Here is a 14,956-nt window from a genome sequence, read left to right on the forward strand (position 1 = left end):
CTATTGCTGTGAAGAGACACCATGACCCAGGCAACTCTTCTAAAGGACATTTCATTGGGGCTGGCTTACAGGTTCAGGGGTTTAGTCCATTATCATCATGGAGGGAAGCATGGTGGCATGTGGGCAGACATGGTGCTGGAGAAGTGGCTGAGAATTCTACATCTGGATCTGCAGGCAGCAGGAAGAGAGAGTGATACTGGGCCTGGCTTGAGCTTCTGAAACCCCAAAGCCCATCCCCTGTGACATACTTCCTCCAACAGCACCAATCCAACAAAGCCATATCTCCTAATAATGCCAGTTCCTGTGAGCCTATGGGGCTTACATTCAAACCACCATAGGCAGGCTTCTGGGGGATGAACGCAGCTGCTGCTCAGAGGTCTACCCCTCCCACCCCTCTGAAATAGTCACACAGGTCAAGGAGTATGTACACACTTGGCTTCCATCTCTGTAGCCTGCCCTTCAACTGTCAACCTTACTGATTCTAACCAAGTTGAGATGGTCACCCTTCAACAGAAGGATGACCAGAAACATCCAAGGCATGGGCCGTCAGTCAAGCCAGGACTCTAGCCTTGCTATTATAGTGCATCACAGGGCTTCCCAAACCCCAATCTTTACGGGCCATCACCTCAGCTCAAATACCCTGGCTCTGTTCCCAGTACCTCTTCGTAACAGTAAGCATACACCCCATAGTTATCCTCTACTCCAAGAGAGATGAGATAGCCTCTGCCTCCTCCTTCAGTCCCTAGGGCATCCAGGCAGGCCTGTTATTATTCACACAGGAAATAGCGCAGGTCAGTATTGGAAAGAAAAGCACACAGTCCCACAGTAGAAACATGGGCGAGTGAGGGTGAGCATGCTACCCAGAGCTGCTGTCTGCTCTCATCTGCAGGCCCAGCTGCCTACAGATGTGAGGACATAGGTTCCCTCATCACCAACCCCATACCAGGAAAGACAAACTGGCTTCCTACCTGTTGGCAGTCCTCCGGCCACAAGGGGGCAGTACTGTAGCATTCAGTGGGGGCCTATATCAGAATGCAGTTGTGTAGACTGGTCGGTGGGGGGAAAACACCAGTGGGTGCTGAGTGTAGCAGTAGCACATACTGTGAGGAGGGGGTCTATTTTCTGTACCCCCTCCCTTGCCTGTTTCCAGTCAAGAAAGGCACTGTTCCATTCAGTGCCCTTCCGGGGATGCCCTTCTTTCCCTTAAAAATAACAGAGTGCAGCAGTCAGGTTTTAAAAGCCGCTGGCTGCTATTGGTTTTCTGCTTGTTTGTTAATTTTTTAAATAATAATTTGCAACTTCCTCTCCCAAGAGCTCAGCATAACTCTTCATTCCAGTTCAGGGCCTGGAATATATGAGCAGAACAGGACAGGGTGGTGCTGGGCCTGGAGAGCTGGAACCATTACCACATGACCCATTAACTAACCATGCGCCACTCTGTTAACCCTCACGGCATGCTATGTATGGCTGGACCATCTTCACAAAGAGAACAGCAAAGGAAGCCGGAAGCATGGCACCGGGAGGGGGTTGGGGGTGGCAAGTCCAAGTGCCTCAAACTCAAGTCCTCACTGAGCTGGAGAGGCCCTGAGACCCCCGCTGATGCACCCCAAGGGCTCAATGATGTGAAGCCTGCAGGGCTGGCTCCTGGCCCCTATGTATGATGACTGTGGAGAGGGACAGTATCAACTTGATGGGCAGGGGAGGTGGACCATTTTGTCCAAGCTGGGTGGGCACCCGTCCTGTTAGTCTTCCCTTGACCTAGCCTGAGATGAATAGATGGTGATAGACGAGGTCCACAGTCCCCTCTCGGCTTTCTTGACCTCTGGTTCGGAGACAGCTGGGGGCTTAGATCAGACACATCCACTCACACTGCATTTACCAGTCCCTGCCTGCCCCGCCATCTCCACCTAACAGTCCTGGGATGTAAGAAAACCCCAAAGCCCAGCTGAACCCAGCCAGAAATTCTAAGCTGTGCTAAGGACCCCTCTGTGAGCGGCCCTGAGAGCAGAGTTGCTGACAGGTCATGTGTGGGACAGGATTGAGAAAGCCACTGGACACTGACACACACACACAGACACACTCACACACCCACACACTCACACTCTGTGCCTTTCAGGAAACGAACATGTGAGGACGCTCTGATTCAGCACGTAGGCTAACCCAGCATCCATGCAAAGCCCTGAAAAAAGTGTTAGGCCAAGACTGGGGCATTCTGGGCTGTTCTCAAAGGCCTAGCACTCCCTCCCTACTCCACTCTCTCTAGGCTCCCCTGCAGCACTGCATCAGCTGCTGCTATGCCCCTGCCATGTGGCCTTCAATCTGCCAGTAATGGCAGGCTTCACATTCACTTAGAACTGAGGTTCAGTACATAGCAGGCATTGCTCTGGAAGAGGAACACATTACACTTAACTTCAGGAGGCTCAGGTCCTGGGTAGCTAGGGCAGGGCAGTAACTGAAAAACATACAGGGCACATCCAGTGCTCACTTTATCCTGTCCCCTCTCTAGCTTGTACCTGCTGGAGACACTGACAGCCAGTCCCCCATCATAGTCTATCTATATTCCTTTGGGGCTCTGTATTCTGGTGGATGGTTCTATACTGGGGGCTTCTGAGTGGGTCCCAGACACACGTCACCAGCTCTGAGAGGGTGCTGGTGCCTGCATCTTAGGGCCCATACTCTAAGAACCCTGTGGTAACCAAAGAACCCCAAGGCAAGGTCAGCCCAATAACGCTCCCAGAATACAAGCCTTATTCCTTGGGCCTCAACTCTATCCCTTTGAGGCCTGGCTGGCTGTCTCTGCTTCGGGGCAGGACAGTGCTGGACATGAGAGTGGCTGGCTTCCTCTGATCTGGAAGGCCCAGCTATGTCTTTCCTTGTAGTTTTGCTGTATGTGTAGCTGAGGCTGGAGCATGACTGGGCTGTTTTGTCCCCCACCCCCACATGCCCCAGAGGTGCCTCTGGCATATCTCAGGCTTCTCTAGATAAGAACCCAGTCACCCATAGAGCATAGTCACAGGTCTCTGCTTTGATACTGGGTCCAACCCTGGATCTGATGGGGGCACTGGGAAGACTGGGTGGGAACAGATATTTAAATAAATCTAGTGAGAGCTGAGTCTGTAAGTCGGGAAGGGCTTTGGGAGAGAAGCGGGCATCAGCCAGATGCTCTTTGTATAAGACGGTCTCTGTGTATACGGCCTGCAGGGTGGTGCGTGGGGGGTGCTCTGGTCTCTGTGTGTAAGGCCTGCAGGGTGGTGCGTGGGGGGTGCTCTGGTCTCTGTGTGTAAGGCCTGCAGGGTGGTGCGTGGGGGGTGCTCTGGTCTCTGTGTGTAAGGCCTGCAGGGTGGTGCGTGGGGGGTGCTCTGGTCTCTGTGTGTAAGGCCTGCAGGGTGGTGCGTGGGGGGTGCTCTGGTCTCTGTGTGTAAGGCCTGCAGGGTGGTGCGTGGGGAGTGCTCTGGTCTCTGTGTGTAAGGCCTGCAGGGTGGTGCGTGGGGGGTGCTCTGGTCTCTGTGTGTAAGGCCTGCAGGGTGGTGAGTGGGGGGTGCTCTGGTCTCTGTGTGTAAGGCCTGCAGGGTGGTGCGTGGGGGGTGCTCTGGTCTCTGTGTATAAGGCCATGCTTGACAGCCTGAAGCTCACACTTTCCAGAGCAGCCCCCTGGGTTTTCTCTGGAGCACACCTTCTTCTATGGTGTTCCCACCAGTCTCTGAGCACAGAACTGCTGGTTCTAGATCCAAACATCTATGTTCCTAGGCTCTCCATGGACACCTTCCTTCCCATCCCCCACCCTCTGTTCTGCTTGGAGCCTCAGTATCCCCCAGGACACAGTAAGGAGCTTATTCCCCAGCCTGCCACCCACAACCCTTGTCTTTATGTTTACCATCTTTTTCTTTTCTCTTCTTTTTTTTCCCTTTCTGGTCTTAGGGACTTTGGTGGTCAGCCCTGAACTCTGTCCAGCTCTATTCTAAGCCATCAGTTCCTGTCCGAGTGTGATGGACCACAGTGTGCAAGTGTAAGCCACATAAGTGCTATCCGCCATGACTTAGACACCACCCTTGTGTGGTCTCAGTTCCTTGAGCGAGTCCTCCCTGAGTGACAGCCTTGCTCCTCCTCTGGAATCCAGCACCATTATTGTTCTCACAGTTCAAGTGAGATCAGGTACTTTCAGTGTTTTAAGGCCACAGACATCTACCTACAATTTGGCAGCAAGTACTCGCTAAATGCTGGCACATCATGGCCCTGGATCCATGCCCCCACATGTGCTAGCTACTTTTATGTCAACTTGACACAAGCTAGAGTTCTCTGAAAGGAGGGAACCTCAGTTAAGAAAATGTCTCCATAAGCTCCATCTGTAGGGTATTTCTTGATTAGTGATCAATGGCGGGGGAGGGGGCTAGCCTAGCCCTTTCTGGGTGGTGCCATCCCTGGGCTGGTGGTCCTGGGTTCTATAAGAAAGCAGGCTAAGCTAGCCATGGGGAAAAGCCAGTAAGCAGCACCCTTCCATGGCTTCTGCATCAGTGCCTGCCTCCAGATTCCTGCCCTGTGCGAGTTCCTGTCCGAGTGTGATGGACCACAGTGTGCAAGTGTAAGCCACATAAGTGCTATCCGCCATGACTTAGACACCACCCTTGTGTGGTCTTAGTCTTGTGGGCAATGTGAGCATATATTAATACTATGAAATGGAAGGAGGGTGCTATCAGGGAGAAGAGATCAAGGAGAGGACGAGCAGGATGCCAAACACTGAAGATAACCCGAGGGTGATATGGAAGAGAGCATCCTACAAGAACAGGGCAGGCACAAAGGCCCAAGGTAGGCGGAGCTTGGTGTTTCTGGTCATCTGAAAAGTTCATTCTGGGGCTGGGAGACAGAGCTCAATTGGGTAAAAAGAGCCTGTCATAGAAGCATGAGAACTGGGCTTCATCCCTAGCAGAGGAGTTCAATCACGGTGGCTCCTGCCTTTAATTCCAGTGCTGTACAAGTGGAGACAGAAGGATCCCTGGGGCTTCAGGACAATCAGTCTAGTGAGTTCCAGTTTCAATGAGACCCTGTGTCAAAAAAATTAAAAAAAATCCTCATTCCCTAGGACTGGCATGGTATTTCCTGGAATACTGGAAAGTTCTAGAGGGCTTGGACTAAAAGTTGTTCTGGTCTTTCCTTACAGAATTCTCTTCTCCGAAGGTTGTTTTCTTTCCTGACAAGTCGTGGATTTTTACCTTGTTGGAAGCTTAGATATTTGTATATTTTGGTATGTTTTTGTGCCAGCAAGATGGCTCGCTGAGTGAATGTGCTTGTTGGCAAGTCTGATGGCCTGAGGTCAATTCCTGGCACCCACATGATAGAAACAGAGAACTGACTCTCTAAGTTGTCCCTTGACCCTCTCAAGCAAGCCTAGTCTCTCTCTCTCTCTCTCTCTCTCTCTCTCTCTCTCTCTCTCTCTCCTTCTCCTTCTCTCTCTCACACACTAAATAAAGAAGTAAATAGATAAATAAATAAATAATTTAAAAAATAATTTCCAGTTTGTATAGCATCAATCCTTTAGATCCTAAAAGCTCAACAAACTGTTAACAGGAGGGGCTTAAAAATGCTTCAAAGTTTGGGCTGGGTTCTCAGGTCAGAGAGTCCCAATCTGGCCTATTTCATAAGTGGAGTACTAGTGACAAGCACTGAAGTCACTGCAAATAGCACAGGGGTAACATGAACCTCAGGTCCTTTCAGGGGTCACACCTCAGGCTAATCAGACAGGGGTGCCCTGAGATTCTCGTCCAGCAGAACCTTGGTCTGGTGAACAGCAAGGCTTGTGCCCACCTGTGTCCCTTCCTTCCCTTTCACCTAGATTCCCCTTGTCTGCTCAGGGTCATAGCCACTGTCTCCCCTTCTGGCTGGGCCCATACTTTCCTCCATTCTGGTCCCTTACCCTTACATTCAGGGACTTACCTGCATCAAGTCCCCACTACTTACTTGTTTCCATCTGCCACCCCACCTCCCCAGAACCACTGCAGGCCTTACCGCTGCCTCAGTTTCCTCTCCCCAGTCTCAGCTCAGCTGGACCTTTGGGGAACTCTCTTGAGTCCCCTGGGCACCCTCCCAGTACAGGACCCTTGCGCTATGTGTAATGGCCTGAGCCACCACTCCAAATACACCAGAAGCTCTATGTCCAGTGACAGCAGGCAGGGTAGACCCGCCTAACTGCCTGAGTGTCATCTCCTTCTCCTTGCTTTGTACACACCCGGGCTCTGCCAAGAAGGACATGCCTCACCTGCCTCCTCTCACATCACCTCCATCCTATCTCCTTCTTCCACTGTGACCCATGACTTTGTCTCCATTCTCATGTGGATGTATCAGCAGTACCGGAGAGGCTCTGAGCCAGCATGGGGTCAGGGGGATCCTCACTCCTCCACCAGGGCTCTCTCTCCCCAGTATCTGTTCAGAGCCAAGTCTCTGCCAAGCCCAGGGAAGCAATGCCAGCATTGACTCCATGAGTACTTATGGACTGCCACTCTGTGCCCGCCATTGTGTCCCCCCGCCCCTGCTACAGCCATTGGTTTTTCCAGCTGTGACTACACGCATTCCCTGCTCAGGATGGAGGGAAAGTGAGGGAAAGGGGCTATTACCTGTTCCTTCCCCATCACTTCTCCAGATCAGTGGACCTGGGGCAGACCAGACAGCAGGTACCAGCCATGAGCTTTGATCTCTGTCAGACCTACTCACACCATTACATCAGGAGAGCTTGAACCTGGCCACTCTTAGGAACTATCTGAAAGCACAGACCCAGTAAGCTCCCTCTCTCTCCTGCAATGGACCTTGTACTACCATGGGTACAGCAGAGTCTTGCCTTGGTGACCTTGGCCACCTTGGCCTTGGTCATATGACTTAACCAATGAAACAGGGGCCAATGGGACCACATCCAAGTTCTAGATGAAGTCTTAAAGAAGTATGAATTAATTATTCATTCCTGGGATCCCAAGAGTGTGCTTGGAAAATGTATGCTCACAGACTGGAGTTATGGGAGAGACCTGAGGACCCAGAGGGGACACTCATACTGAGTGGAACAGCCCCAAGCTACTTATAGGCCTGTGAGCATGCCTCTGCAAGTACCTGCTATGTGCATGCATGTCTGCATGTGTACTTGTGTGTGTGTCTCTGTGTGTATCCAATGTGTCTGTGTGTCTGTGCTGTATTGCTGGCACTCAGGGAGGAGATCGAAAGAGAGTGGGGTCCAGGGTCCCAGTCACCCCACAGGTATTAGCCAGCCTGCTCAGCAGTGATGGGAGGTCTGCGAGGCCTCTAACATCAAGCTGAGTCTCTGCCTCTTTCTTCCCTGGGAGCACAAGTTCTCTTAGAAATGAACATATGAGTCCTAACTACATAAACACCTTGTAGGGCTGGTCAGGAGCCTCTCTCCCTGATCCATGCCCAGAGATTCCAGAATCCACCATGTTCCTGCAGAGGCCCAGGATCACCCCTGGTGACAGGAGGGGAAACCACATCTGTCTTTATATGCCAGGAAACTGGAGCAAAAAGAGGGTTAGTAACCTGGCTACTTTCACCAACAGGCCCCAAATAACTTCTCAGGGTGTGGCTGACTGCAGACCCCCATCTCTTCCCATGCCTCCCCACTCTTCTCTTCCCTTCTTTTCCTATGCCTATCCCCATCCCCTGATCAATGAAATGGGGCCTCCCAAGGAGAAAGCAAGACACAGACCAGTGGGAATAGGAACAACTACAGCAGTGATTTCCCAAGACTCCGTGCCGTGAAACAATCTTCTGCAATGGAGTTCTGTTGTATAATTAGGGGGTGTCTCATGTGGGAAGCCTCATGAAGGTAAAAATCACAGACGGCTGTATTCTTTAATTCTGTAAGTGGGTTTAGATGGAGCTTCCCACGTAATGAATGTTTTAACCAAACAAATGCCAGACACAGGTAAACACCAACAGTCTTAACACCAACCACGTGGCAAAGACAAGCAAGTACATTCCAGAGAGACAGACTACCTCCCCGGCCACATCCCCACCCCATCTTCTTTCCAAGGAGACGTGATCAAGACCTCTCACACACAGAGGGCATGGTGCCAGTTTGGGAGTAAGCCAGCCTGGACTGTGGGACTCTGGAATGGCTCAGGAAAAAAGTAACCCTAAGTGGGTGTCTGCCTATAAACTGGAAAATGGAACATCTTTATTTTGCCTTAGGAAAGTTCCTGAATGTTCCCAGTGAGATTGTGTATGCCAACCATGAGTGGAGCGATTTGGAAAACACAGCATAAATATTACGTTTCAAACATTGTAAGGTGAGCCCCAGATACGTGTTACAAGGAGAAAATGGTGTCTTCATCACTGCCCCCCCCCAGAGCTCTGCAGCCCTTTCTTCCTTCCGTGACACTGCTGTTCCAGGCATACAACCAGTACAACCAGTAAGGGGGCTACTGCCAGGCATGGGGGTGGGGGTCCTGTAGCAAGTGGAATGACTGGACAGGGATATGAGGGAGCCCGCAGTAGATGATCTTTTGGCCAATGCCAAAAGGGAGAGGTTGGTTAAGCCTGGCTTAGGAACCAAAGCATAGGGGAGACTCCAACCACACCCACAGAGACAGAGAAGCCAATGGGGCACCTAGGACTAGCTTCATCTGGTGCTTTCTTTCCCTCAGAAAAAATCAGGGGCATTTCAAGAGCCCACTGACTGCCAGCTAGCACTTGTAGATGGCCTCCCTTGCCTCCAGCGATGTCAGTAGTGTATCCCCTCCAAGCAACACCTGCTCCTTTCACTATATACCTACCCAGTGGGCTCAGCTCCGACTGCATGCAGTACACTAACCCTACTGCTCCAGCCTGAGGTGATTTCCACAGAAGCTAGAGTACCTGCCTCCATGCCTTATGATGCCAACCACACAGAACCTTCCCACACTACAGTTTAATCCTATTCACATGCCTCCTCCTACTCTCTCCTCCCCGGGCCAGCCTCTAGGGCCTTCCACTCAAGGCTCACACCTCAGGCAAGTTGGAAACAGACAGAACCAGTGGATGGCAGGCCTGCCACCACCCCAACTAGGTAAATCTGTGAGTCAACAGTGGCCCTGCAAAGACTAGGCTAGGAAGTCAGGCTGGGGCTGGGGCTTTGTGACAGAGGATAAAGCCCCGAAGCCCATCCCACCATGGGGGCCGGGGTCAGGTCAAAGCACAAGGGAGAAACGCTCATGAGCAGGAGCACTGAGGTGCAATGCGGCTGCAGGGGAGCATGCAGACCACAGCAAAGGATTGGAGGGCTTTTAGTCAGCACATAATCAGCCTAGAAAAACTGGATTGGTTTTCCTTTTGCAGCAAACACACATTTCTTTTAATAAAAATCTTTGAATATATTATAAAATGAATGTATATTAGGTAAGCACAGACAACGCATAACATAAAAAAAAGGCAAAACCACCAATCACTGCTTTGTGCAAGCAGGGGCTGTTCCTATCATGGTAGCTGGCATGGGACTTTGCTAATCCAGGGTTAGGGAACCAGGGCATCCACTTCCAGAGATGTTAGCTGAAGGGTCCCTAGGCCACAGACCAAATGCTAAAAGTAACAGCAAAAGACAGAGGACTCTTCTCCAGCCCCGGGTGCAGGGCCAGCCACTGGGCAGAGCATCCTGAGAATACCCAATGATCAACTCTGTCACTGGGTAGCCTGCAAGAAGCCTGGAGCTGGTTCTAAGAGCTAATCCACAGGTGGTGATGGCTTTGTCCATTGTGGGCTTCACTGTAGTAAGAATTTTGGAATTTTTTTTTTTTTTTTTTAAAAACCACAGAAATCTTATAAGAATATGTTTTCATTTTATTCCCAGGTGTGGAGATGCGGGGCTGCCCACAGCAGCTGACTATAACTTGTGCTCTAGCAGAGGCATGGTTTGCCAGCAGCAGATGGTTTCTGTGATGGTGTACATTTGGAATTCTGGAAACTTTTCAGAGGGTATCTAAATGCTAAGAGCCCCCAAAAGGTGAGGTTACTGGCTACTGGCCATTCAGAGATATCAGGTGGTTTGTTAGTAGTCATGCTCAAAGAAGAAACAAGAAAAGAAATTGGACTCCAGGATCTCTCTGTCTCTCTCTTCTCTATCCTCCTTTCTCTTCTATCTAGTAATAACGGGTGAAACTGGAAGGGTGGGACAAAGACTGGGAAAAGACAAACCCACAAAAGAGCAAAGAACAGCTACACAGAAGAACCAAGAAAGAAATTGATCTCTCTCTCTCTCTCTCTCTGTGTGTGTGTGTGTGTCTGTCTGTCTCTGTGTGTGTGTCTGTCTGTAATCTCTGTCTCTCTCTTTGTGTGTGTGTCTGTCTGTCTGTCTCTGTCTCTCTCTGTGTATGTCTCTCTCTGTCTCTCTCTCTGTCTCTCTCCTCTCTCTCTCTCTCTCTCTCTCTCTCTCTCTCTCTCTGTGTGTGTGTGTCTATCTGTCTGTCGTCTCTGTCTCTCCCCCTCTCTCCTTTCTTTCCTGTCTAGTGATAGAGTATGAAATGGGGGAGGAAATAAAGGGCAGGAAAAAAAGAAGAAGCCACCAAGTAGCTAAGACCAGCCACACTTAACCTGTTTGACAAGGGCATCCTTATCTGCTCTGAGGCCATCTTCTGGTTTGGTCAGGAAGCAAGCTTCATGGGAGTTTCCTAGCAGTTTGCAGACTCTTCTAGAAGCTGGACCCACATACAGGATGAATAAAGAATCCAGGGACCAAGGGATTAAGTAACCTCACTAGGGACATATACTTTAGACATAAACACAGTCTCTAAGGCTATCCTACCCTGCCACCCTTGGCAGCCACGGGAGAATGTGGCTGTGACCCTAGGAGTCTGGCTTGTTCCCCAACCACTGCTCAGGTCACTATCTAATCCTCTTATGACTCCAAGATAGTAGTGCAGCCCTCATCCCAACCAACTCACCACAGAAGTGCTTTCAGGTGCATGCATGTGTGTGTACATGCATGTGTGTGTGTGTGTGTGTGTGTGTGTGTGTGTGTGTGCGTCAGAGGACATCTGGTGTCATTCCTCTGGCTCTATGTACCTTGTATTTGAGAAACAGTCTCTTACGCTATGGTGGCTGGCCAGCAAGCCCCTAGGGTCTGCCTGTCTCCACCTCCCCAGTTCTGGAATTACAGGCATTCACTACCATGCCTGGCTGTTCCAGCTCCCCCTCATGGGTTCTAGATCTCAAACTCGTCCTCCTGCTCGCAAGGCAAGCACTTTACCAACCAAGCCATCTCTTCAGCCCTACTACTGTGCAAGTTGGACACAAACATAGGTGACTGGCTTGATCTAGTTAGAGCCACTCCCACAGATACCCCTTTGAGTGGGCTGGGAGGACCCAGAAGACAAGTAGTAACATCCCACTGGGGTGGAATGTACAATCAGGCGCTACCTCGGTGCTGAAGGAAGAGCCCTACTCCTTACCCACCCACCACACAGTTCATCCCAGATCCTAATGCAGGCCAGTCGGAGTGAGTTTTTGTTTGTTTGTTTGTTTAGTCCTGGCACACACTCCCAACTACTCTAACGTACCTCAGCACCACAAATGGGTGGCATCTGCCATTGCCTACTGTCCTGGTCCAAAGGTACACGTAAGCTCTTCTGCGTCCCCTTGTCTTTCCTCTCCAGCCAGGCTGTGTGTTGCAGCCCACAGTATTAAGGCCAGGTCTGACTATTGTCCACTTCTGCAGAAAGCGCACTTACTGAGCATAGCTTACAGCCTGGATCTGACCCCCAGACCATCTCCAGCTTCCTCCCCTACAAGACAACTGGAAATTAGGGACATAGTCCCTGGGTCTTGTCTTAGGAGTATAAATCTGGAGCCCACATACCAGGCTCTGTACCCCAGCATTCCATTAGTTAAGGGTTCTGGCCACAACATCCCTGTAGCTTGGGCTACCAGGGCTTATCCCTTCTCAGGCCTTTTAGGGCAACCCCCAGCAAGGGAGACAAGGCAGAGGACTGGGTCAGGGGTAGCTTCAATAACTTAAGCCCCTTCTAGGAGCCCTATTCCTGGGGGAATGGAAAGATTTAGGAGGAGAGGAGAGGAGCTTACAGGCATTGCACCTCCAGCTTGAATGAATCCAGATGGGCTGAGACTGCAGGGACCTCACAGCAAGGGTAGCAACAAGGTAAACAGAAGCCCCTTCCTACCCCACTACATCCTCATGATGCTCCAAGTCACGCCTGCACAGGTGCCACCACACACCCACAGGAAGGCAGAAGTACCTGGTTTTTGTAGGTGAGGTTGCTGAATGATTCGCCTAAAACCAGAGCCCTGAATCCACATTCCCACCATATAAATCACCACTTTCCTGCCACCCAGGTCAGGGCATAAAGAGGAGGAGGGGGAGTGGTAGGTGGGAGCAGAGTGGACAGTCTGGGCAGTCTGCCACTCTGCTTTCCCCACAAACCTTGAGAGTTTATAATCCAATATAATTGACTGTGAGGTGACAAATTTCTGCTTTGAGCTCTAGCATCCTTCCTCATTGGGTTGCTGGGTCTGCAGGCACAGGTCTCTCTACACAGTAAAACCTCATTCAGAATGAGTGCCAGGCTTAGACACTTAGATCTAGCCCCAAAGTACAAAACCAGGGTGACTACGTAGTTAGATGATGGGATGGACAGGAATGGGGGAGCTGAGAGGAACCCCAGGACATGTGAGACCATCTGCTTTATCTGAAGTCTAGAAAGGAACAGGGACCAACCCAAGGTCACCAAGAAGATGAGCAGAGCTGGCAGTCTTGACTCCTCCATTTGTGCCCACCATCTCTATAGGTGCTTCATCCGTGCTGTCTGTGCTGGCACAGCAGAGGCCTGGGGCTCTGCGGATATCTCCCACTTACAGGAGAGATGATGGTAGAGAACTCGCAGCACATCTTGGGCTCCCACATCTCGTGGCACTGGTTTGCCCCAGAGAGCCAGTGATGTTCTATAGCTCCCCACCCCAACAGGGATCCAGGTACCCATTTTGGAAGCTGTACCTCCTCCCAGACCCTAGACCTTTTAGGAGGCATCTCCAGGGTTTGCAAGTGGATCAATACCAACCAGTCTGACAGGAGTTCAGGTGACAGGGACAAAGACTCCAGCACAAGAGCACTCTGTCTTTTCTATGACATGAGGCAAATGTACCACACATGACCACCAAAGAAAGGGAGGGAGAGAGAAGGAAGACAGACGTGAGCTCAGGAGTGGAAAGAACTTCTCAAAGCAATACAAAGTTGTATGTTTTCAGCAAGCCTATAGCCAGCCCAGGCATCCATGGATTCAACCACCTCCAGAGATGTCAATTCTGGAGTCTTCAAGAGCCTTGGCATGGAGTCTTCACTTTCAATTCTATCTCAAGAAGAGGAAGGTAGAAAGATGGCCTATGTGCATCTTTCTGCAACCACAGACTTCTGGGAAGTGGGAACTGTCCTTGGAACTCATTCCAAGGATTTGGCACAGAGAGAAGACCACGGGAGCAGCCTGACACTATCCTGCAGACCTCTGAACTATAGCTTCCCCAGAAGGGGCAAAGGACCCTGAGAAAGATCTGAGGACTTGTCACTTAGGATTCTTGCCCTGGAGTCATATCAACAGAGTTATGTGTACCCATGTGACACTGGATGTGAACCTGCTTTCGGAATTTTGGTGTTTGGTTGGAAAAACATAGCTGCCTGCTGGCATGCCCCTGCCTGCTGGCATGCCCCTGCCTGCTGGCATGCCCCTGCCTGCTGGCATGCCCCTCCTGCTCTCACTATTTAAGACGAGGTTTCCAACAACATGGGAAAGCAGCGACAGAGGTTCCACCACCTGTTAACTGAGACCTTGGATGAGAAACCAACTTTTCTAAGCCTCGGTTTCCTCATCTGTCAAATGGAACCTCCAACCCTTTCACACACAGCCTGGACAGAATGGATGTCAGCAGTAGCCCAGAGCAAGCATGCATGCAGCAACAACCAGGTGGGAGGCAAGCCTCAACACATGAAACCAAACATCTCAGCTCCAGGCAAGAAAGGATGAATGGAGCCAGGTTTCCAGTCTCTTCGGACAAACTTTCTCTCTCAGTACCCCTTCCCTCAGGCAGGCCATCCTTGGAGGGAAGCAGAACCTCTCTTCTGTCCGTGGGTTCCTCTGTCTCTTGCCTTAGAACCCCACTGTCCATCTCAGGCACTTGAGGGTGGGTAGCAATGGGATGGGTGAGGCTGGACAGGCACATGTATAGATAGGTCAGGGCACCTGATGCAAGGTGGCCAGGGCAGGCTGCAGTAGGTACTCAAGGTGGGTGCAGAGCCCGAGCTTCCCAGCCTGCGGTCGCCTGCTCTCACACTGTGACCTGCGCACCCTCTTGGCCCTTACCTTGAACCATGGGAACCACGCTGCCCCGGCTGCGGAGGACTTGGACACACGTGATGGGGCGGGCGTCCCTCTGTCCCGGGCACAGCGAGTAGCGGCAAATGCAGCCCAGGCCAAGGCCAGTGGCGCCTGCTGGTGCTGGGCTGCCAAGGTGAGTGCCAAGAGACTCCTGGAGGCCCCAAAGGAAGCAAGTGCGTGGCCAGGCGAGACTCCCTGCCAGCTGCGCGCTGCGGCCACAGCTCTGGACGCCCAGCTGCCTCTCTGCGAGCGACACGCACGACTCCAGCCCAGTCCCGGGCGCGGGGCGCGCGCTGGAGGGGAGGGCGCGCGTGCACTAGCCTGCTGAGGAGTGCGCGCTGCGGCCCTGCGCGCGCCGTCGGCGGCGGCTGCGGGGAGCAGGCAAGGAACTGTCCCTGGTGCTGACGCTGGTCCGCGGTCCCCCACCCCCCACCCTCCAACCCCCACCCCCCTGCGGCTGAGCTCACATGCCAGGTCTAGGAACCCGCACTCCTGTGCGTGCCCTGCGGTGTTCTCCCTGATCTCCGCCAGTCTGTTTCTTTCTCTTTGAGCTTTGGTCTTTGTGGCGATGGAATTTACCTGGATGTGGAAAGCACAACCTTGGAGTAGGTCCC

General features: G+C 51.7%; 1 protein-coding gene across 1 annotated transcript in view; it reads right to left on the reverse strand.

Annotated features, from left to right (window-relative positions):
- Positions 1-14,701, reverse strand: part of Fam163b (family with sequence similarity 163 member B) — a 29,411-nt gene extending 14,710 nt beyond the window's left edge. The window contains exon 1 of the mRNA XM_034493806.2: positions 14,328-14,701. The gene's annotated coding sequence lies outside the window, so the exon portion shown is untranslated. The remainder of the gene's footprint in view (positions 1-14,327) is intronic.
- Positions 14,702-14,956: the final 255 nt, after the last annotated feature.

The sequence above is a fragment of the Arvicanthis niloticus genome, chromosome 2 (assembly GCF_011762505.2).
Source record: "Arvicanthis niloticus isolate mArvNil1 chromosome 2, mArvNil1.pat.X, whole genome shotgun sequence".
Lineage (NCBI taxonomy): Eukaryota > Metazoa > Chordata > Mammalia > Rodentia > Muridae > Arvicanthis > Arvicanthis niloticus.